At 35.4% G+C, this 23,948-nt stretch overlaps 1 non-coding gene across 1 annotated transcript; it reads right to left on the reverse strand.

The window, feature by feature from the left end:
* Positions 1-23,577: 23,577 nt before the first annotated feature.
* Positions 23,578-23,684, reverse strand: LOC141669799 (small nucleolar RNA R71). The gene has a single exon (XR_012554057.1). It is a non-coding gene; the product is annotated as a small nucleolar RNA R71 (small nucleolar RNA).
* Between the last annotated feature and the right edge of the window lie 264 nt (positions 23,685-23,948).

The raw sequence follows: 23,948 nt of genomic DNA on the forward strand, positions 1-23,948 counted from the left end.
ATAAGAATCTAAAGTAATTTCACTATTCTGAAATTAGAATAGGGGAAAAACTTGCCTTTTACGTGATCTACTTCAGGTACTTCACCGTCTTCTATCACCGGCTCGACTCGCCCTGTTGGCTTCGCTTCTATCAAAGAAATAAACTTATTTAGTCATCCTGCATCTCAATCGGGTCTCAACCCGACTTTACATAGCCCTTATTGTCTATCCAAACACGTATTATTAACCCGCACATTAATCATTAGCAAGTAAGACTCAATTAACCACATAATTCACATAACACATAAGTTCACATAGTCACTCTAGGTTTAAAATAATTTTTAGAATTAAAATCGACTCGTTATTTGCTTAACTGCACAATATCTGACTTGTTTCCTATTTTTCGGGATTTATTGGACTTGTCTCTATACGCAATAAGGTTTACAACTAATTAAGTATTGACAGTCAACTAGTTTATAAAATAAATTAGGATTTAACATTATTTTTAATGAAAACAGCTCATTTTTCAAAGTAAAAGGGCTTTTGTTTCGCTCAAATCGGACAAACGGTTAAATTATTATTTAATAGTTACAGATAAATCAATTTATTATTAAATATTAATAATTATTACTAATTATTAAACCCTAAGAATATTTTTAAATAATTATTTTGGGAAAAATCAGATTTAAAAATGATTTTTCCATAATTTTTGGAATTAAAATGAATTTATTATGATTTATTGAAAATTATTTGATTAATTATCAAACTAATTAATCATTTTTAAATAATTAATAAATTATAAATAAATTATAAATAATTAGAGAAATAAATAATTCTGATTTTTAGAAAATATTTTAGAATTATTTATAATATAAATCAATTAATTAAATAATTAATTACTCAATTTATAAAATAAATAAAAACTGATTTTATAATTAATAAAAATAACAATAAAAATAATTTTTCAGAAACATTTGTCAGAAAAGGAAATCTTACAAAAACAGATCAAAACTGGGTTAAAACCCGGGTTTTAATTCGGGTAAACGGGTCACCAAGTACCCGTAATCCGGTGTCAATCCGGTCACCGGAAAATTTTCCGGCAATTCTAATTACCCCTTCATTCGACTCCGTTATGCTCCGTTTTAGTATCAATTTCATTTGAAATCAACAGAGCAGTCCAACACCGTCTTCATCAACAATCGACGATGAATGTATCTTCTTCTCCGGTGAAAAACCACCCAACTCCGATGAACTTTCCCAGATTTCGTTGAACTCATTTTCAGACTAAAATCAGCACCATTTGTACTGATTTTTAAAGGGTTTCGATTGAAAACCAAGTTCTAAACAATAATCAAGCATCAAATCAGTCCCATAACCCTTGTATCAATTTCCCGATCAAAACCGACTCAAAATCCAGCCAAAATTCGATTTCAATTAATCGTACATCAAAATTCATGTTCTATAGCTTAAAATAAAGCTTGTAACACATATAATCAAACCACTATACTCAAGCATACCTTAGTTTCCTCTAAAATCAAAAATGATCAAACAAAAAATACATAAACCCTAATAATCGAACTATCATCTACAACTATCGTTTGTAAAATTAACTAACAGGAATCGATCAGAAATCATCAGGAAAAGCTATTCATGACATCAATTTCAACAGATAACCCCAGAATCAAAAAGACCCAAATCAGACGTAAACCCTAGAATTATAAATTGAAAAATAACGAATCAAAACATGATATTGGTACCAGAAATCGAAAGAACAGGCTGAGAGGATCAATTTAATTACTCACATCGATCGATTTGGTGTTCAGAAACGCTCAAAATCAACGATTGATTCTTGACCCGAAATCTGACCCAACCCTGTTCTTCAGAGAATTTCCAGAATTTTGCAGAATTTTTTTAATTAATTAATAATAATTAAATAAAAATTAAACTATTTATAGTAGGTAAAATAATACTCCTAATTAAAATTAAGGCCCTAATTATACATCTATTAATATTAATTGGCCCCTAATTTTATAATTTTTGAGTATTAAATTTTAATTTTTAAATAGTTAATATATACAATATATATGCCAAAAATTCCCAAAAATTGTGAATAATTCAAAAATATAAAGAAATAATATAAATGAAAATCCTATAATTTATAAAAATAAAAATATGATTTTTGTGGGGTTTTTAACAACCAATGGGGCCCGGAAAAGTCCTTTTTCGCGAAACGAGAAAATTTATAAAATATCTAGATGTTTAGAATAATGCGATGGTACAAGCCGTTCTAAGAAAAATAAGGCCAATTATTTTATTTGAAATATCAGCTATAAAATCATAGTTCGGGTCATATAACTTTTGATACGAAGGCTTTAAATACAAAATAAAATATATGAAAAATACCCTGAAAGTACCCGGATAATACAGAATACACATAGCACGTAACAGTTAGGGTTTCATAGCTAATTACATAAAAATGACATATTAAAAGACATAATTTATCCTTAATACGATATAATACAAGCGTAATTTCTCAGGCGTTACATCCCCCCTAATAGGATTCTATCCTCAGAATCTTACTAAAAAAACAAATGGGGATACTTTTCTAACATTTCACTCTCAAGTTCCCAGGTTGACTCTTCAACCTTAGGATTTCTCCACAAGACTCACACTAAAGATACAGACTTATTCCTCAATACTCTCTCTTGCCAATCTAGAATTCTTATTGGTTGTTCTACATAAGACAAATCAGGTTAAATCTCTATCGGCTCATATTCTATTGCATGTCTAGAATCAGGATTATATCGCTTAAGCATTGACACGTGTAACACATTATGGATCTGCTACATGTGAAGTGGTAAAGCTAACTCGTACGCAACTTTCCCGACCCTCTTCAAGATTTCAAATGGATCAACATATTGTGGCTTTAATTTACCCTTCTTACCAAATCTAGTCAATCCTATCAATGGCGATATCTTGAGTAATACATGCTCTCCTTCCTGGTAGTCCATATCTTTCCTGGCTTGATCTGCATATTTGTATTGTCAATTTTGCGCTGCTTCGAGTCGCTTTCGGATAAGTTCTATCTTCTCCTTGGTTTGTTGAATTAATTCTGGACCTAAAATTTTGCATTCTCCAACTTCATCCCAATACACAGGTGATCTGCATTTTCTTCTGTATAAAGCTTCATAAGATGACATTCCAATGCTCGCGTAATAGCTGTTGTTATAAGAAAATTCTACTAGCGGTAAATGCTCGTCCCAACTGCCTTCAAAATCAATCGCACATACGCGCAACATATCTTCAATTGTTTGGATAGTTCTTTCACTATGTCCGTCTGTTTGTGGATGATAAGCGGTACTCATATTTAATTTGGTTCCAAGGCATTCTTGAAATTTTCTCCAAAATCTTGAGTTGAAATGTGGATCTCCATCAGATACAATAGATACTGGAACTCCATGTCGCATCACAATTTCCTTGAGATATAAGTGTTAGTGTTTGTGCCCTAGAGACAATACTATGATGTTTTAGTTTAAGACATTATGATTATTAATGTTTATGTTCTATCGATTATTCTATCTATAATTTATTAATTCTTAATTTACTGTGATAGAAATGTTAGATTAATAAATGTCCTTGGAATATGATATGCAATTATATATCTCTAAGTACGTGACTTAGAAATGAGATTATGAGAATAGTATCAATATTCCTAAAGGTCCTAGTAGAGTATTATTATTAAGGGACAATAATAATGCATTAAGACTAGTGTGTTTGTTGACTGATGATCACATCTCATTGATCATAGATATAGTGATACTAAAGTAAAAAACATAGGCAGATGTATATGTACATGGTGCTGGACAGACCCAATGTGAGATTCTACATGTCTGTTGTGTCATAAGTAATTCTCACAGTGATAATGATGTTATGGTCCATAGACCTGAAGTCTTATATTTCTATACGAGAATTAATATACATTGATTCCATTAAAAGTTATCCTTGACCGGGTAATGATAAAAGTGGACATTAGGTATATTATGAATCGTATGAGAAATATGAATGATCAAGATGAGATTTAATCCTTCTATTTTAGGAGTGATATTATTGTCCTCTTGTGTGAGCTAGACTATGAAATGCGTGGCCACGCTCAAATGTTGATTTGATATGATAGTCTACTCATTGATCAAGGAAACTTGGATTAAACTATGATGAGGATGACACATAACATGACTCTAGTTTAATCTATAATATTTGGTTAAAGGGATTATATTACATTGTACATTATTTACGAAAGGTTTAATCGATCACTGATTCAATTATTATTACTTGGGTAACAATGATGTATTACTAGATGTCGCTCATTGTTTACGATTTTAAATTAGATTTAAAATTCATTGCCAATGTAATAATAACCTATAGGGTCACACACAAAGAATGCTTGAAGGATTATTTAATTTAAATTGGATTTAAATTAAATTAAAGTAATTTGAATTATTTATAATATTAATTAAGTTTGACTTAATTAATTAGATACATAATGATATTCAAATTTACTAATATTAATTACGAAATTTATTTGTTAAATAATTAAGTGAGACTTAATTATAATATAAATAGGAATTTCGAATTAATAATAACTCCTAATTAGTTAATAGCTATAATTCATTTTTCTACTCTCTATATAATATCTCTTGTGTGGCTGATTTTGAGTGAGTAAGACTTTTACTAAAACCCTAGCCACCAAGGGAGAAGATGGAGAGAGCAAGAAGAAACGAGTTTGTGCTAGTACACATTCAATCCTTGAGTTCAAGCATTCGTATGGATAACGATAGAACGTAAATCGCGAGAGCGGGATGCGTGGTGATTGAACAAGCTTTGGATCTCCATTAGTCAACCAATTGGTAAAGCTTCTTAAGGTAAACAATCTGATCTATGAATTAAATATATGTTTTCGCATGGATCCTGCGGTGGGTTTCGAAAATTCTATTTTTTTACGTTTCTAATTATTGTTTCCGTTGCGTTTATGTGCTCGAAACCCAATAATGGCATCAGAGCTACTTGTGAAAAGTGTTTAATTCGTTTATGTATTTACTGGTTTTATGATGATAATATGTATACAATATTTCATGACTGTTATGTATGCGATTTTGTATGTTTTATATGTTGTTATGTTTATATATGTGTATGTATATATATATTTTGAATATATGATATTCATGTGAGTTGTATAATTATATGATGATTATATAATCTGTATATATACTGATATATACATGTTTTGTGTTTGTTCTTATTATAAGAATCGTATTTGATACGATTCTGAATTGGATGCAGTGGATTTGCTGAAATATGTGCCTGGTGTCCGATTTTGGCAAACGAATATGCTATTTCATATGGAATCGAGCTTCTGAACATAACTGATAGATAAAGCTATCATCGACTGATCTGTAAGGTGTTTGACGTCGTTTAGGCCATGTAATCTGAGATTTAATGTTATCAGAATTAATTTTGAATTTTCTGATTTTTTTTCAATATTTGGTTTTTATGATTACATCATGATGGGTATGATATGTTAAGATCAAATTATGTGTTTTAACATGTTATTTTGTGTTAATTGAGCATGATGGATGGTTATGGCTTATGACCTTAGGTTAATGGTTTTGGTTTTTCAAATACGGCTTGCATGTCGTTTAATCTTGTAATTATTAAATCTCGAATGTAACTCGAGTTCTTCTTGTAAGTTAATTAGATTAGTTTTCATATTTCATTCTTGTAATGTACATGAAGATTTGAAGATCAAGGGTAATCCCACACGGAGGCCATCTAAGGAAGCAATATAAGAAAGAAGACATGTAATAGTTAGCCTGTATTTATTTTCCACCTTAGATTGACCTAGATCTTTATCATTAGCTTGATAAAGATCACATAGGATGAAGCCATAACCAACCATGTTTATTTATTGCACTTTACATATATATGTACATATGATAAATGTATGTGTAGAGTAGTTTAAAAAATGCATGCTTAATTGGATTAAGGATGTATGTATTAGATACGACACCCATGCCATACTTGCTAAACAAGATAAAATCTGTAATGATTCAAGATTTTAAAATGAACAAACAATTATGAGATTCTCGTGTTTATGAAACACGGAATAAAATACAAATTTTCTTGGTTTCTGACATGGGGCGATTTTGTCAAATGCGAGTTCATTGAACTTGTAAGGTTGTGGGTTTTAAGAGAGACCGTTGTGACTCCCACACTACCTGGAAATCAAACCATTGACGAATATTGTTTTGAAGTATTTTATTCAAGGAAAAATTGGGAACCTCTTTATGATGGGATCATGATCGTTTTAAAATTAATAAAACCCTAAAGTTAATATTAAGTTGATCAGATGCATTCCAATTAGTCCAATGCGTCCACCCCTAGATCGATAAAGAGTGGGTTCACCAAAGTGAAGTACTCCCATCTATCGTGGGAGATGTGCTGAAGTATATTGATACTTTTTGACTATTGGGTTTGACTTAACTAAGTTACCACAATAGGATTGTGAAATTAGAGGCATAGAGTTTGGCGAGATTTACTAGATAAATATGAACAAATGTTGCTCCACCAAGCTATCCAAGAGTTATATAGTTGATATAATTGATAAATGTTGTCTGCCTAAATAATCATATTTTAGGAAAAAAGCCAAAGCTGACCTAACGCATGGTGAAATATGGATCTTGGCTCACTAGAAAGGATATAGAAGATATTTTTTCCGAATTAATAGTTAGGGCTATTGATTAGATAAAAATAGTGGGAGATATATATTATGAATATATATATATATATGAATAATCACTTGAACATAATTTAATGATCATCTGTAGACTAAGTCATTTATGCGCTTTAATATTATAGATATCAAATGATAAATAACACAAATAACTTGTCTAAGTAATAGTCCTTGAGAAGGACAAGCTGACATGAAATAATTTCCTCGATTGACATGGGAATTTGAGGATTGTCCTCGGGTTCAAGGATGTCACTCAAACCCTTCCCTTATTTCTTCTAGCTGAGAATGAAACATGTGCAGAACAAAATGCTTACCATAAGCAAATTAATTATTCAACTGATGTTTCATGTCTCATGCTTGTAATTATGAGTGTTGAGCTTTAGAAGCAACAAGAGCATATTGATGCTTATGATATGATTGAGCACCTTCAAAAGATGTTTGAAGGATAGGCTCATCCAAAAGATTTGACAATAATAAGGCACCATACTTTTGCATTAATGGGAGAATCATATCCGGTTGGACCACATGTTCTAAAGGTGATAGGCATATGTACCTTGATATTTTGGGTTTCAAGAATGGTCTAGAGACTCAACTTGATTTGATCAAACGATCTTTGAACAACTTCTATTCTCAGTTTGTTAAGAACAAAAGGAATGAGATAGACAGAACACTCACTGAGTTGTTAAGCATGTTTAGAACTGCTGAAAATAACACGGTAAAGGCATGAATTACGTCCATATTGATGATGTACTGATAAGTGGCATTTTATACCACTTAGAACGTCTTATAATAGCTTGCATTGATGTCTTAAAATCAGGTATTTTGTGTATTTGATGCATTTTTCTAGTGTTTTTGCATTTCAGGGTATAACTTGTGTATGTAGGAAGAATTCATCATAAATAAGCCTAGGGAAGTGTGTGGCATTGATTGTGGAAAGTTGGGGGCAGAACGCAGCAAAATCAGGAGCAGAATTCAGAATTTTCCAGAAGGTGCTTGGGCGCCCGCCCAGGATGCTGGGGCGGCTGCCTGGGAGCTTGAGCGCCCGGTCAAGAATCTCGGGCGGCCGCTCAGGGACGAAAATTTTAATACTGAATTTTATAATCCTTATTCTGATGGACTTCTGAGAAGGCTGGTTCTTGTGGGCTTCTATATAAGTAGTTCTCAGAGACGTTTCACAGAAGTGTGGTATTAAGCAAGGAGCAAGGAGAGAAGGAAGAAGACCGTTTTAAGCACATCACAACGAAGAAGAGGAAGCTTACGTTTCTTGTGATTCTTTTATTCGTTGTAACAGTGGATGCTAGTTTTCTTTACTTTGAACCTTATTACTTTTGTGACGTACTCTGATTTTATTAAGTATTTTTATTAGTTTATATTGTGTGTTATTATCATGTTTTCATATAAACCCATGGTGATGATGAGTTCAATCATGGGCTAATCGTGATCATGGGGTCAAATGGATTTCTTTAGTTAGTTGTTTGATACCTTAATGTGTGATGATTGTACGATATCTAGCATAGGTTGTGCTTATTCTTCTTATGTGCGTCGCGAACATATAAGATAGTCTGTTAATATCTTGTGAAGCGACGGAGGATCTTGAGGTTTAGAACTTGCCATGCTAGCATAGGTTCATGTATGTGTATGCATGATTAGTGGGTAACTCTAACCGTTTTACTTGCCCTGTGTAATCATAATGAATAACTTGTGCTTAAATCATTATGTTGTCAATTTCTGAAGACATATAAGGTGTGACGACTGAGAATTTTGCGACGTAATTAAGTCAATAAAGTATGTGATATGTGATGTGATTATAATTATGTGACTAAGTGATGATTAATTGTCTTATCTGTATATTAGAGTTTAGGAGCGTGGATAAAAACGTTCCAATTTAAAGAGTCAGCTTAAAAGTTAAGTTGTGGTGTCGGGCCGTCAGGTAGAACGGAACTCATCCTAATAAAGAGTAAAAGAATATAAAATGTGAATTATGTGTGATTGAATGAAATGAATGTTTAAATAAAGTATTTCGTCCTAAGTGACGTGTTGACTGGAAAAGATAATGAGAAGCGTAATCGAAACGCTAAGCATCGGGCCGTCAGGCTGAACGTGACCCGGTACGCGTAAAAGAGGATAAAGATTAAAGAGGGATAGATTCTATGATCAGACTTGAGTCGTTATGTGATTATATATGTGTGATTGTTGTCTGTGAGCATGGCTATGTGATCTGTGATGGTTTTTGTGAATTTTAAAGGAATTACATTATTTAAATAAAGGTTTAATTAACCTTCGTGCATTTTTATAAAATCATTCGAGTAAGATAAAAACATGGGATTTGTTCTGTTATCTTCGTAGTGGTCCTAGAGAATTTTTAAAAATGATAAGTGAATTTGATTGTTGGTCTTTGCATTTTTAAATTGATTTTATGTGAAAAATGTTATTATTAAGGCAAGATTGCGAAATTCATATAAAATCAACCGTCCGCTCAAAATCTTATTATGAGTACTGGTTAAAAAGCTAATTTCGAGGCCTACGTATTAAAAATGTCATTTTCAATAATTCTCGACTTCCCGAGAGAGATATACTTTATATTTAATCCTTGTTTCATTTTAGTAAAAAGAAGGGACAAATAAGAATGAAAAGGGAATTAGTAGATTACAAATTTGCCCTTGTTTCTAAGTGGTATATAAACCCACTTTCCTTTCTTTTTCTTTCTTTTGTGCACTCACTTTCTCTTCTCTCTTTTCTCTCTTTCTCTCCCGAACCCTCTCACTCTCTCTCTCTCTCTCTCTCTCTCTCTCTCTCTCTCTCTCGGCTTTCTACAATCTCTCTCGGTATACCTCTCTTTTCCTTGATTAATCTCACCAATCATCCCTAAATATTCTTGATAAACAAGTATATGTAGGTAGAAGAGTGTGCATGTGTGTATACCCACTTGCATATAGATGTGTGTGTGTTGTGTGTGCTCGATGTGTGTGTGTTCACCTGAGAACCCCTTGGTTCTTGTTGTTGTTGTTGATATCATCTTGTTTAAGCATGATTCCTTGTAAATGAATGATAGAGAAGACATGTATGTTGGTTATTTTGAGTAATTGATGGAAAATGGGGGTTTCGTGGTTGGAAACCCTCGAATGAGGGCACCACCGTGAAGCCACCGCCACCGGTGATGAACTCCGGTGAACCGGTGGTGAGTTATGATGTGTAAACTGAACTCTAGACTATATACACTCGAATTTTAGTGTTTGCATATGGTGTTTTCTATAAAGCCAAATGGGTTTTTGTTTTTTTAAAAGAGATCAAGTTGATTTTTGATAATGAAATTGATGGTGGATAGTTGTTGATAGAAAGTATAGAATAATTACAATTGATTTTTGATTTATAAACTTGAGATGATGCATGCATGTTGTGATTTAGGTGAAATTCGAATTCTTGGATTTGTGTTAAGAAATTTAGTCGGTTTAATCGATGAAAATGAGTATTTGATATAATGAAGAGATGAATTTGAATTGCATGTGAGCATGTATGTATGTTTTGGTTCGAATTATTGTTGATAAAGAAAAGGGTGTTAGTTTAAATGTTGGATTATGCTAAGATTAAAGATGCATGGTGTAATTTTGAGAAATTTGATTATATATATGATTATGGTTCGAATTTTTATGATTAAAAGAAAGGAGAATGATTCTTTAATGGTGTTTGAATGAGTTATGTATTTATGTGAACTAAAGAGAGTATTTGGTTGATTTTGTGTGGTAAGGCCGAATAGGCCATAGGGATTAAAAGTCAAAAAACTTGGTTTTGATGATCAAAAGGATGATTGAAGGTGTATACGTGAATATCTATGAATTTGTTTGCTTGATTGTAGTATGTGGTTCCAATTAAGGAATAAAAGAAAAGGGGAACTAAGTTGTTTGATTTTAAAAGATATAAGTGATAGTTATGGACGTAAATGTTTGGTTGTGAATAAATCATGTACTCGTAAGAGTTATAATAGTGTGATTTGAGAAATAGCTAAGAATAAGCAAGTGCGCTTCGATTATTAAGTATATAAGGATATAAAAGTTACGAAAAGAGATATGCTATGTGCTTATATGTATAAGCTATATTCGTATGCTCGAGTCAAGGATATAATCGAGTTATCGTATAGAGTGATCATTCCGGGAACGAGAGTTGAGAGTCTAATTAAGGTTTTGGTTTTATTGTAGATTCGGAGCGTGAGGGCATTCAGGCTAGGAAAGGAAAGGATTTACTAGGTGGCAGTAGTTCAACCTTCAGGAAAGCAAATCCAGGCAAGTAACTCTGATTACTTGTGTAAATGGTTAAAAAGAGAATGTTGTTCATACCATGTAGAGTATTGAACTGTTTAATTATGAAACCCTTGTTTAATTATGAAACCCTGATATTGATTTGAAGTACCCTTGTTCTTGATAATTTGTTATTGATAAGCTTATTGATTCCACCCTTCGATAATCTGTTCTTTCTGTTCAAGTTATCTATTAGGCTATGAATCATATTGAACCCTCTGATTATCCTTGTTAACCCTGTTTAATGATACCCTGTTTCTCTTGATCACCCTATTGATCCCTAAACAAATGTTGATCCTTCTAACTTAAGTGCTTTGTTATCCCTGATACAGAATTCTTATGAATTGTTCCTTGCGTACCTTTGAATCACTCCCTGAACTTTGTTTTCCTTAAAATCTGAATTAAGAATGAGTTTCGACTTGAAAGAGTCCGAATGATTTCAAATGCTTGGTAATGATAAAAATGGATTCCTGATGGATTGGATTGGGACGTAAGAGGCTAGTGGGACTAGTCCAGTCATGGTAAGAGGCTAGCGGGGCTAGTCCAACTTAAGGCAGAAATTATGCCGATTGGTACCTTAAAGACCAGATGGAGGTCGGTACGGGCTGATCACCCGTACATAATGAAATGGAAAGATAAGTGATCCAATCAAGGGTTCTAACTGATTATTTAAAAAGGGGAAACTGAAATTTTTTGTTCAGTAAATTGATGTTTGAAAATGAAAATGGTTTTTATTGCTTTGAAAATAGTTGATTATGTTATCGTGAAGCTTAAAGCTCGAGAACCCTGATTCTTGAAATTATTGATCATATGATTGATTCTATATATTGAAATACTGTTGCTTTCCTCTATTGAAAGATTTATTCTGATCCTTTAATAATTTGTGATGAATGTCGGCTTTCGTCCTGCCTTGAGCCTTGTTCCTTGAAAGCCCCATACTATTCTTCAGAAACCTTTCCTTAACCCAAAAGATGGAAATCTGCCACCTAGATCAGATAAAGTAGAATGCCCTGAGTTTGGTAAAGTATATTGTGAATTGATATTGTAGAACTGCTATATAGTTACTTGCTGAGTTTTATACTCATGTGTTTTGTTTTAATTTAACAATGGTAGTTAAGCAAGAAGATGGACAGGCTTAGGCGCACTGCTCGTAAGAGCGTACCTGGTGGTCCCTACCTTGTTGAGGGCTTCCGGTTGCCAGAGCAGGTAGTGGTAATTATGAGTGAGCTCACGCCTAGAAAGAAGTGTTTAAAGATACAATGGGTTATCTGTCAGTTCCCAGCTGGAATCGATATTGATTATTCAATAATATTTTGGGTTTGTAAGTTATATTTTATGATTGTTAGTTGTGATCTTGTCTCATACTTTATCCTGTTGATCCTGTTAGTAGTTAATCGGGGTTTATGCATATTAAATTATTAGATTAAAGGTGTGTGAGTCCTCATTTCCTAACCCCGAGATTGAGGGCATCACAAGTTGGTATCAGAGCTACAGGATCTAGTCCCTGAGACAAGTTAGGATTAAAAAGGGGTATTTTTGGAATATATCTTTATCGCGAGAGAGTTCGACTCATATTGAGTTGAGTTAGACTATTAGGTATAGTCTAAGGAAAGTATTTATTGGTAAAGCGGAAACTAGAGTTAGGGTGTGAGTTAGCTGGAAGCTTTATTTAACCCTAACATTGTTTCTTGGTTGTTGTTTTGTGTTTTCTCTCAGGATCCTAGTAGTGGTAGTAACTCAGACTCAGAGATTAGTTTGACCGATTTTGTGTTTTCTCTCAGGATCCTAGTAGTGGTAGTGACTCAGACTCAGAGATTAGTTTGACCGGTACCCCTGTGGACCCCATTCCACCCTCTCCAGAGGAGCCTGTGTATGTTAGTTCAGACCCAGAGGAGGACCCTTCTGAGAGTAGTGAGATCCCCATGCAGATTTCACCCTTGAGGCCAGATTCAAAGACCCCTGCCCCTGAGCTAGAGTCCGAGATGCCTAAGACTGTTCCTGTCAGTGCTGATGGCAAGTTAGCCCAGGATTGAGACTTTGTGTACTCCCACATTCTGGAGTTGGGAGCTTTGGTGGATAGGCTAGCCAGAGAGTCTAGGCAGAGTGCTTCTGTTATGGATGATGAGTGGTGAGTTCGGGTGAAGATGGTGGAGCAGGTTTCCAGGAGGAGATTGGATGAGGGACCATCCACTAGTGATGCTGATGCTGAGGCCCGGAGGCTGCATAAGATCATTCGCTGGATGTTGGTTGTGTTGAGAGAGATTCTAGATGATTAGACGGGACTGTTGGTTGAGCTCGTAGATTGTTATTTTTCAGCGCCGGTAGGCTTTGGGATACTTGGTCAGATGTCGGGTTCCCTTTTCATTTATCTTGTTGTATTTTAGATCAGTGTTGTAGTAGTAGTATTTGGAAGTTAGGGGTAGATAGGGGGATGTTTTCCAGTTTTTCCTCTGTTTAACCCTGCTATTTATTGTACCTTATCTCAGAACTTATGATATCCAGAATTATCTCTATGTACCCTTTGTTTAAATAAATCCATTGTCTTGCTTTCCATTGTGCACCTTGATTATCTTATAAACTGTTCTCAATACCATGTTTTAATACAACCATGTTTTCGTGTAACCGTGTTTAAAGCTCAAAAACCCTGTTCTGTGCCATGATAAAACAAGACTGATATGAGAATTATGTAGTAATAGGATTGCATGTGCAAATTGGGTAAAACTTAAAACCCACAAAAGAGATTTCATAGAAACTGTTGTTATATATATATGCCATGCCATCGTATTGCTAAATAATTGCTCAATCAGGTTTGTAAGAAATGGCCCACTCACCAGATCACCAAGAAGAAGAAATTCCCACCCAAGACCCAGAAATAAACCCAGAAACCACTATGATGAGCAGACTTGCTCAGCTTTTGCAACAACCTGTGGCCCCTAAAGTTGGAAACTTTAAGCACTTTCAATCTGTTCATCCCCCAGAGTTCTTAGGTTTTCCAGACCCGATTAAAGCTCAGTCGTGGTTGAGAGAAATGGAAAAAGCTTTTGAGTTAGCAGAAGTTAAGGACGATAAGAAAGCTCAGTACGCAAGTTATTACCTGAAAGATGAAGCAAGTTTCTGGTGGGAGTCTCCTAAGGCGTTGTTGGAAGGCAAAGACTTGACATGGGAGAAGTTCACCGAGATGTTTCTAGAGAAGTATTTGCCAAGTTATATGCAAGATCAGTTGGAGATGAAATTTCTAGATCTTAGACAAGAGGGAATGTCAGTAGCAGAATATGAGGTAAAGTTTTCGGAACTGTCTAGATTCGTACCTGAGTACGTGAATACAGAGGCGAAGAAGGCTAAGAGGTTCCAGCAAGGACTCAAGCCATGGATTAGGAGTCAAATAGCAATGTTGGAGATTAAGAATTATGCTGCTTTGGTTCAGAAAGCAATGATAGTGGAAGGTGAGCGGGAAGCTGCAAGAAGAGAAAATGAAGGAAGAAAGAGGAAGTTTGAAAGCTCTGAGCAAGAGCAAGGAAGCTCAAAGTACAGAGGGAAGTTTGGAAAGAATGGTGGAGGTCAAAACCAAAAGTTCCAGAAGTTTAGACTCGGTAATGGAGCTCAGAAGAACCGTTTCCAGAAAGCTGGACAACCGGGGAAGGATAGCAGACCCCAGATTCAAGAATGCAGGAATTGTGGAAAGAGACACCCGGGGAGGTGTAATAAGCCGGATATAACATGTTTTAAGTGCAACCAGAAGGGGCATTATTCTTCAGAATGTCCAAGTGGAGCGAGGAAGCCTGATTTGGCTTGTTTTAAGTGTGGTAAAGTGGGCCATATGGCCAGGAATTGCAAGGAGCCTGTTCAGAAGGCTAATGTTCTCAGAATTGATGGACCGCCGTCTCTCCCAGCACTATCAGCTCAACCCAGAGCTAGAACCTTTAACATGACAATGAAAGACGCGGTGCAAGATGTGGACGTGGTAGCAGGTATGCTTGTTATAAACTCAGTAGAAGTAAAAGTTTTGATGGATTCTGGAGCAAGTAGATCTTTTATCTCTGAAAGTATTCTTGATAAGTTAAATTCTGTTGCGTACCCTTTAGAGCCTAATTTGATTATAAATGTAGCAAATCAAGAGAAAGTTATTGCTAGAAAAATTTGTCCTGATTGTGAGGTGACTATAGAAGGTCGGCACTTTTCTGCTGACTTGATTCCTTTTAAGTTAGGAGAATTTGAGGTCATACTAGGAATGGATTGGTTGTCAAACCATGAAGCGCAAATAGAATGTAAAAGTAAGAAGGTGAAGTTAAGAACCAAGGATGGTGAGGAAGTGATATTTAAGGGAAAGAGGCGAGAGAAGAAATTTCTAACGGCTATTGAGGTAAGAAGATTAATACGTCAAGGATGCGAAGTTTATTTGGCTCATGTCGTGGACGTGGAGAAAGAATCTGTGAAGATCGAGGATATTCCGGTAGTAAGAGATTTCCCTGATGTGTTTCCTGATGAATTGCCTGGACTACCTCCAGACAGAGAGATTGAGTTTACGATTGATTTAGCTCCTGGTACGGAACCAATGTCGAAAGCTCCCTATCGCATGACACCGGTCGAGATGAAGGAATTGGCAGCTCAGTTGCAAGAATTGTTGGACAAAGGAGTGATCCGACCGAGTGCATCCCCGTGAGGCGCGTCGGTGTTATTTGTAAAGAAAAAGGATGGAAGTATGAGGTTGTGCATTGATTACCGTGAACTGAATAAGTTGACAATCAAGAATAAGTACCCTTTACCGCGGATTGATGACTTGTTTGACCAATTAAAAGGAGCTTCGTGTTTTTGAAAGATTAATTTAAGATCTGGGTATCATCAGTTAAAGATTAAAGCGGAAGATATACCCAAGACAGCGTTCCGAACGAGATACGGACACTATGAGTTTTTGGTAATGGCATTTGGCTTGACGAATACGCCAGCTGCATTTATGGATCTTATGAACAGAGTATTCAAGCAGTATTTGGATAAGTTTGTTATTGTGTTTATCGACGATATATTGATTTACTCCAAGACGGAAGAAGATCATAAAAACCATTTGAGGATTTCCTTGGAAATTCTGCGAAAAGAGAAACTGTATGCGAAGTTTTCAAAGTGCGAATTCTGGCTAAAGGAAGTGCAATTTCTCGGTCATGTAGTTAATAAAGAAGGAATTAAAGTGGACCCAGCTAAGACAGAAGCTGTAATGAATTGGGAAAGACCCAGGACTCCGACGGAAGTCAGAAGTTTTCTGGGATTAGCCGGATATTATAGAAGATTTGTGCAAGATTTCTCCAAGATTGCCGTTCCATTGACAAAATTGACGAGAAAGAACGAGAAGTTTGTTTGGACAGAAAAGTGCGAGGAAAGTTTTCAAGAGTTAAAGAAGAGATTGGTAACCGCCCCAGTGTTGGTATTACCAGATGATAAAGAGGAATTTGTGATATTCAGTGATGCTTCATATAAAGGACTTGGATGCGTGTTAATGTAACACGGGAAGGTAATAGCATATGCGTCAAGGCAACTCAAGCCGCACGAGTAAAAGTATCCAATGCACGATTTGGAATTGGCAGCAATTGTGTTTGCTCTTAAGATTTGGAGGCATTATTTGTACGGGGAAAAGTGTGAGATTTATATGGATCATAAAAATTTAAAGTATATCTTTACTCAGAAAGAATTAAATATGTGACAAAGAAGGTGGTTGGAATTGATCAAAGATTATGATTGTGCGATAAACTATCATCCTGGAAAGGAAAATATGGTAGCTGATGCTTTAAGTCGAAAAGAAAGGTTGAATACGTTAACGTCATCAGAAGTATTGATCAAGGACTTTGAAAAGATGGAAATAGAGGTGCAGACTCCAGAATTTGGAAGTGAAGCTATATTTGCAATGTTGTTTCAACCCGAGATTTTGGAAAAGATTCGATGTTGTCAAGAGCAAGTGATGAATCGTGAAAAGGATAAGTTGACGGGAGAAGAAATTAAAGCTCAAAAGGATGGAAAATGGATATACCGTGTTAACTCACGTATTTGGATACCTAATGTCGTGGAACTAAAGCACGAGATTTTGCAAGAAGCGCATAACTCAAGATTTTCAATTCATCCTGGAAGTACGAAGATGTACCAGGATTTAAAAGAAAGTTATTGGTGGCCAAACATGAAAAAGGAAATTGCGGAATGGATAAGTAAATGTTACACGTGCCAAAGAGTCAAAGCGGAACATCAAAGGCCAAGAGGATTGCTTCAGCCACTGGACATACCCGAATGGAAATGGGAGCATATAGCGATGGATTTCGTGGTAGGATTACATAAAACCAAGTCAAATCACGATGCGATTTGGGTGGTAATCGATCGGTTGACAAAGTCATCACATTTCTTGCCGATAAACGAAAGGTTTTCATTGGAAAAGTTGGTCAAAATGTATCTGGATGAGATCGTGATGCGTCATGGAGTTCCTGTATCTATCGTGTCTGATAGAGATCCAAGGTTTAATTCGAGATTTTGGCGATAATTCCATGATCATTTGGGAACAAAATTGAAAATGAGTATGGCATATCATCCGCAGATAGACGGACAAAGTGAAAGGACAATTCAGATGATTGAAGATATGTTGTGAACCTGTGTAATAGATTTCAAAGGAAATTGGGACGATCATTTGCCCTTAATTGAGTTTTCCTACAATAACAGTTATCACGCGAGTATTGGCATGCCGCCTTATGAAGCGTTGTATGGAAGAAAGTGTAGATCCCCTACTTATTGGGACGAAGTTGGTGAGCGCAAGTTAATTGGCCCAGAGCTAGTTCAGCAAACGAAGGAAAAGGTTGAAACGATTCAAAAGAGATTAATTGCAGCTCAAGATCGACAGGAAAAGTACGCAAATCAAGAATGGAAAGATGTGCAATTCGAAACTAGAGACAAAGTCTTGTTAAAGATATCTCCTTGGAAAGGTTTAACTCGATTCGGAAAGAAAGGAAAGCTGAGTCCAAGGTACATTGGACCATTTGAAGTATTGCGACAAGTTGGGAAAGTGGCGTATGAATTGGCGCTACCTCCGCAAATGCAACATCTGCACAATGTATTTCATGTCTCTCTTCTGAAGAAGTATAATGCTGATGCGAGCCATGTGATCGAGTTGGAACCAGTAGAAATCCAACTAGATTTGTCCTATGTGGAACAGCCAGTGCGAATTTTGGATCGAAAAGAAAGGACACTTAGAAATAAAGTTGTACCTCTAGTTAGATTGTTGTGGAGAAATCCATTAGTCGAAGAATCGACTTGGGTATTAGAAAGCGAAATGAAAGAAAAGTATCCCCATCTATTTGCTTAGATTAGATTCTGGGGACAGAATCCTTTTAAGGAGGGTAGATTGTGACGACTGAGAATTTTGTGACGTAATTAAGTCAATAAAGTATGTGATATGTGATGTGATTATAATTATGTGACTAAGTGATGATTAATTGTCTTATCTGTATATTAGAGTTTAGGAGCATGAATAAAAACGTTCCAATTTAAAGAGTCAGCTTAAAAGTTAAGTTGTGGTGTCGGGCCGTCAGGTAGAACGGAACCCGTCCTAATAAAGAGTTAAAGAATATAAAATGTGAATTATGTGTGACTGAATGAAATGAATGTTTAAATAAAGTATTTCGTCCTAAGTGACGTGTTGACTGGAAAAGATAATGAGAAGCATAATCGAAACGCTGAGCGTCGGGCCGTCAGGCTGAACGTGACCCGGTACGCGTAAAAGAGGATAAAGATTAAAGAGGGATAGATTTTATGATCAGACTTGAGTCGTTATGTGATTATATATATGAGATTGTTGTCTGTGAGCATGGCCATGTGATCTGTGATGGTTTTTGTGAATTTTAAAGGAATTATATGATTTAAATAAAGGTTTAATTAACCTTCGTGCATTTTTATAAAATCATTCGAGTAAGATATAAACATTGGATTTGTTCTGTTATCTTTGTAGTGGTCCTAGAGACTTTTTAAAAATGATAAGTGAATTTGATTGTTGGTCTTTGCATTTTTAAATTGATTTTATGTGAAAAATGTTATTATTAAGGCAAGATTGCGAAATTCATATAAAATCAACCGTCCGCGCAAAATCTTATTATGAGTAATGGTTAAAAAGCTAATTTCGAGGCCTACGTATTAAAAATGTCATTTTCAATAATTCTCGACTTCCCGAGAGAGATATATTTTATATTTAATCCTTGTTTCATTTTAGTAAAAAGAAGGGACAAATAAGAATAAAAAGGGAATTAATAGATTACAAATTTGCCCTTGTTTCTAAGTGGTATATAAACCCACTTTCCTTTCTTTTTCTTTCTTTTGTGCACTCACTTTCTCTTCTCTCTTTTCTCTCTTTCTCTCCCGAACCCTCTCACTCTCTCTCTCTCTCTCGGCTTTCTACAATCTCTCTCGGTATACCTCTCTTTTCCTTGATTAATCTCACCAATCATCCCTAAATCTTCTTAATAAACAAGTATATATAGGTAGAAGAGTGTGCATGTGTGTATACCCACTTGCATGTAGATGTGTGTGTGTTGTGTGTGCTCGATGTGTGTGTTCACCTGAGAACAACTTGGTTCTTGTTGTTGTTGTTGATATCATCTTGTTTAAGCATGATTCCTTGCAAATGAATGATAGAGAAGATGTGCATGTTGGTTATTTTGAGTAATTGATGGAAAACGGGGGTTTCGTGGTTGGAAACCCTCGAATGAGGGCACCACCGTGAAGCCACTGCCACCGGTGATGAACTCCGGTGAACCGGTGGTGAGTTATGATGTGTAAACTGAACTCTAGACTATATACACTCGAATTTTAGTGTTTGCATTTGGTGTTTTCTATAAAGCCAAATGGGTTTTTGTTTTTTTAAAAGAGATCAAGTTGATTTTTGATAATGAAATTGATGGTGGATAGTTGTTGATAGAAAGTATAGAATAATTACTATTGATTTTTGATTTATAAACTTGAGATGATGCATGCATGTTGTGATTTAGGTGAAATTCAAATTCTTGGATTTGTTTTAAGAAATGTAGTTGGTTAAATCAATGAAAATGAGTGTTTGATATAATGAAGAGATGAATTTGAATTGCATGTGAGCATGTATGTATGTTTTGGTTCGAATTATTGTTGATAAAGAAAAGGGTGTTAGTTTAAATGTTGGATTATGCTAAGATTCAAGATGCATGGTGTAATTTTCAGAAATTTGATTGTATATATTTGATTATGGTTCGAATTTTTATGATTAAAAGAAAGGAGAATGATTCTTTAATGGTGTTTGAATGAGTTATGTGTTTATGTGAACTAAAGTGAGTATTTGGTTGATTTTGTGTGGTAAGGCCGAATAGGCCATAGGGATTAAAAGTCAAAAAACTTGGTTTTGATGATCAAAAGGATGATTGAAGGTGTATAAGTAAATATCAATGAATTTGTTTGCTTGATTGTAGTATGTGGTTCCAATTAAGGAATAAAAGAAAAGGGGAACTAAGTTGTTTGTTTTAAAAGATATAAGTGATAGTTATGGACGTAAATGTTTGGTTGTGAATAAATCATGTACTCGTAAGAGTTATAATAGTGTGATTTGAGAAATATCTAAGAATAAGCAAGTGCGCTTCGATTATTAATTATATAAGGATATAAAAGTTACGAAAAGAGATATGATATGTGCTATGTGCTTATATGTATAAGCTATATTCGTATGCTCGAGTCAAGGATATAATCGAGTTATCGTATAGAGTGATCGTTCCGGGAACGAGGTTGAGAATCTAATTAAGGTTTTGGTTTTATTGTAGATTCGGAGCGTGAGGGCATTCAGGCTAGGAAAGGAAAGGATTTACTAGGTGGCAGTAGTTCAACCTTCAGGAAAGCAAATCCATGCAAGTAACTCTGATTACTTGTGTAAATGGTTAAAAAGAGAATGTTGTTCATACCATGTAGAGTATTGAACTGTTTAATTATGAAACCCTTGTTTAATTATGAAACCCTGATATTGATTTGAAGTACCCTTGTTCTTGATAATTTGTTATTGATAAGCTTATTGATTCCACCCTTTGATAATATGTCCTTTCTGTTCAAGTTATCTATTAAGCCATGAATCATATTGAACCCTCTAATTATCCTTGTTAACCCTGTTTAATGATACCCTGTTTCTCTTTATCATCCTATTGATCCCTAAACAAATGTTGATCCTTCTAACTTAAGTGCTTTATTATCCCTGATACAGAATTCTTATGAATTGTTCCTTGCGTACCTTTGAATCACTCCCTGAACTTTGTTTTCCTTAAAATCTGAATTAAGAATGAGTTTCGACTTGAAAGAGTCCGAATGATTTCAAATGCTTGGTAATGATAAAAATGGATTTTTGAAAACCTATTTGTTTTTCCAACTCAAGGTTTTCCAAATGAATTCCTGATGGATTGGATTGGGACGTAAGAGGCTAGTGGGACTAGTCCAGTCATGGTAAGAGGCTAGCGGGGCTAGTCCAACTTAAGGCTGAAATTATGCCGATTGGTACCTTAAAGACCGGATAGAGGTCGGTACGGGCTGATCACCCGTACATAATGAAATGGAAAGATAAGTGATCCAATCAAGGGTTCTAACTGATTATTTAAAAAGGGGAAACTAAAACTTTTTGTTCAGTAAATTAATGTTTGAAAATGAAAATGGTTTTTATTGCTTTGAAAAGAGTTGATTATGTTATCGTGAAGCTTAAAGCTCGAGAACCCTGATTCTTGAAATTGTTGATCATATGATTGATTCTATATATTGAAATACTGTTGCTTTCCTCTATTGAAAGATTTATTCTGATCCTTTAATGATTTGTGATGAATGTCGGCTTTCGTCCTGCCTTGAGCCTTGTTCCCTGAAAGCCCCATACTATTCTTCAGAAACCTTTCCTTAACCCAAAAGATGGAAATCTGCCACCTAGATCAGATAAAGTAGAATGCCCTGAGTTTGGTAAAGCATATTGTGAATTGATATTGTAGAACTGCTATATAGTAACTTGTTAAGTTTTATACTCATGTGTTTTGTTTTAATCTAACCATGGCAGTTAAGCAAGAAGATGGCCAGGCTTAGGCGCACTGCTTGTAAGAGCGTACCTGGTGGTCCCTACCTTGTTGAGGGCTTCCGGTTGCCAGAGCAGGTAGTGGTAATTATGAGTGAGCTCACGCCTAGAAAGAAGTGTTTAAAGATACAATGGGTTATCTGTCGGTTCCCAGCCGGAATCGATATTGATTATTCAATAATATTTTGGGTTTGTAAGTTATATTTTATGATTGGTAGTTGTGATCTTGTCTCATACTTTATCCTGTTGATCCTGATAGTAGTTAATCGGGGTTTATGCTTATTTAATTATTAGATTAGAGGTGTATGAGTCGTCATTTCCTGACCCCGAGATTGAGGGCGTCACATAGGGTCTCAACATAATTGATGTATATTCAACTTCTATCTTATTGATTGATGATTGGTAGAATGGTATTAGTATAACGAAAGTTGGCTTTTATCAGTTTCGTATTGTTCGATTAATATCATCATCGTTACATGCTAAGGGTAATAACGATAACTATTGAAGGAAGTAATAATGAAGTTATGATCTCATGTGTGTTTAATATTGTTATTTCAAGTGTTAATTAAGTGTCTCTATCTCGTAGTTAATTGTAGTTAATAATTAGTTAATCAATCTAAAGAGTTATTGTCTTTAAATTGAGAAGTAATCATACATTGGTGAGTAAGTGTTAATTGAACATAATTTGTCTGAGTCTCTGTGGGAATGAACTAGAATTTATTCTATATTACTTGCGAACGCGTATACTTGCATGAATTATTAGCGTGTGTTTTGTGCCTAACAAGTTTTTAGCACCGCTGCCAGGGACTCGGCGTATTTGTTTAGTTTATGTACTTGCCATCAGTGGTCATTAGGACTCATTGATTAAGATGTGTTACTAATTGTTTCCGGTTGTGTTTCAGGTACTTTAGCGAGCGTTTATGCAAACACGTTCTCGTACTCACAAGAGGACTTTAGATACGGCTGAGGAGACAGAATCAGTTCTTGATATTACGGAGAAGATAGATTTTGAAGATTCGGATAAAGAGAGTGAGCAAAAAGAACCAGTAATCATGGGTGATCGTATAGTTCCAATAGCAGATCCAGCTCTTATGGAATTTTCTCGGCCTAAAATTGATGACACTCAGTCTAGCATCCTTCATCCGGCTATTCAGGCTAATACTTTTGAAATCAAGTCGGGCACTATTCAGATGGTGCAAAATTCTGTTTCTTTCGGAGGTGCTGCGACTGAAGACCCCAACATGCATATCAGGAATTTTTTCGAGATCTGTAGTACTTTCAAATATAATGGTGTGACTGATGAGGCTATCTAGCTGAGGCTTTTCCCATCCTCTCTGATGGATAAAGCTAAGGACTGGTTAAATTCTGAACCAGCTGGGTCCATCACTACTTGGCAAGATCTTCCGCAAAAGTTTCTGGTGAAGTTCTATCCAATGGCGAAGACTGCAGCTATGAGGAGTGCTCTTACTCAGTTTGCACAGCAACCAACAGAATCTATGTGCGAAGCTTGAGAGCGCTACAAGGAGAGGTTGAGAAAGTGTCCACATCATGGTATGCCTGACTGGATGGTGATCACTGGTTTCTATAATGGTTTGGGGGCCCAATCTCGGCCCATGCTCGATGCAGCAACTGGAGGCGCCTTGGGGGCTAAAAGCTATACTGAGGCTTATAATCTTATTGAAACTATGGCTGCAATTGAGCATTAAAACCCAACTCAAAGGATGATGCCTGGGAAGGTAGCAGGTATTCTGAAACTAGCGCTGTCTTTGAAGGTCGATTCTTTAGCCAACTATGGAGTCAATCAGATAGCTATGGTCTG

Source organism: Apium graveolens, chromosome 6 (genome assembly GCF_009905375.1).
Source record: "Apium graveolens cultivar Ventura chromosome 6, ASM990537v1, whole genome shotgun sequence".
NCBI classification, from domain to species: domain Eukaryota; kingdom Viridiplantae; phylum Streptophyta; class Magnoliopsida; order Apiales; family Apiaceae; genus Apium; species Apium graveolens.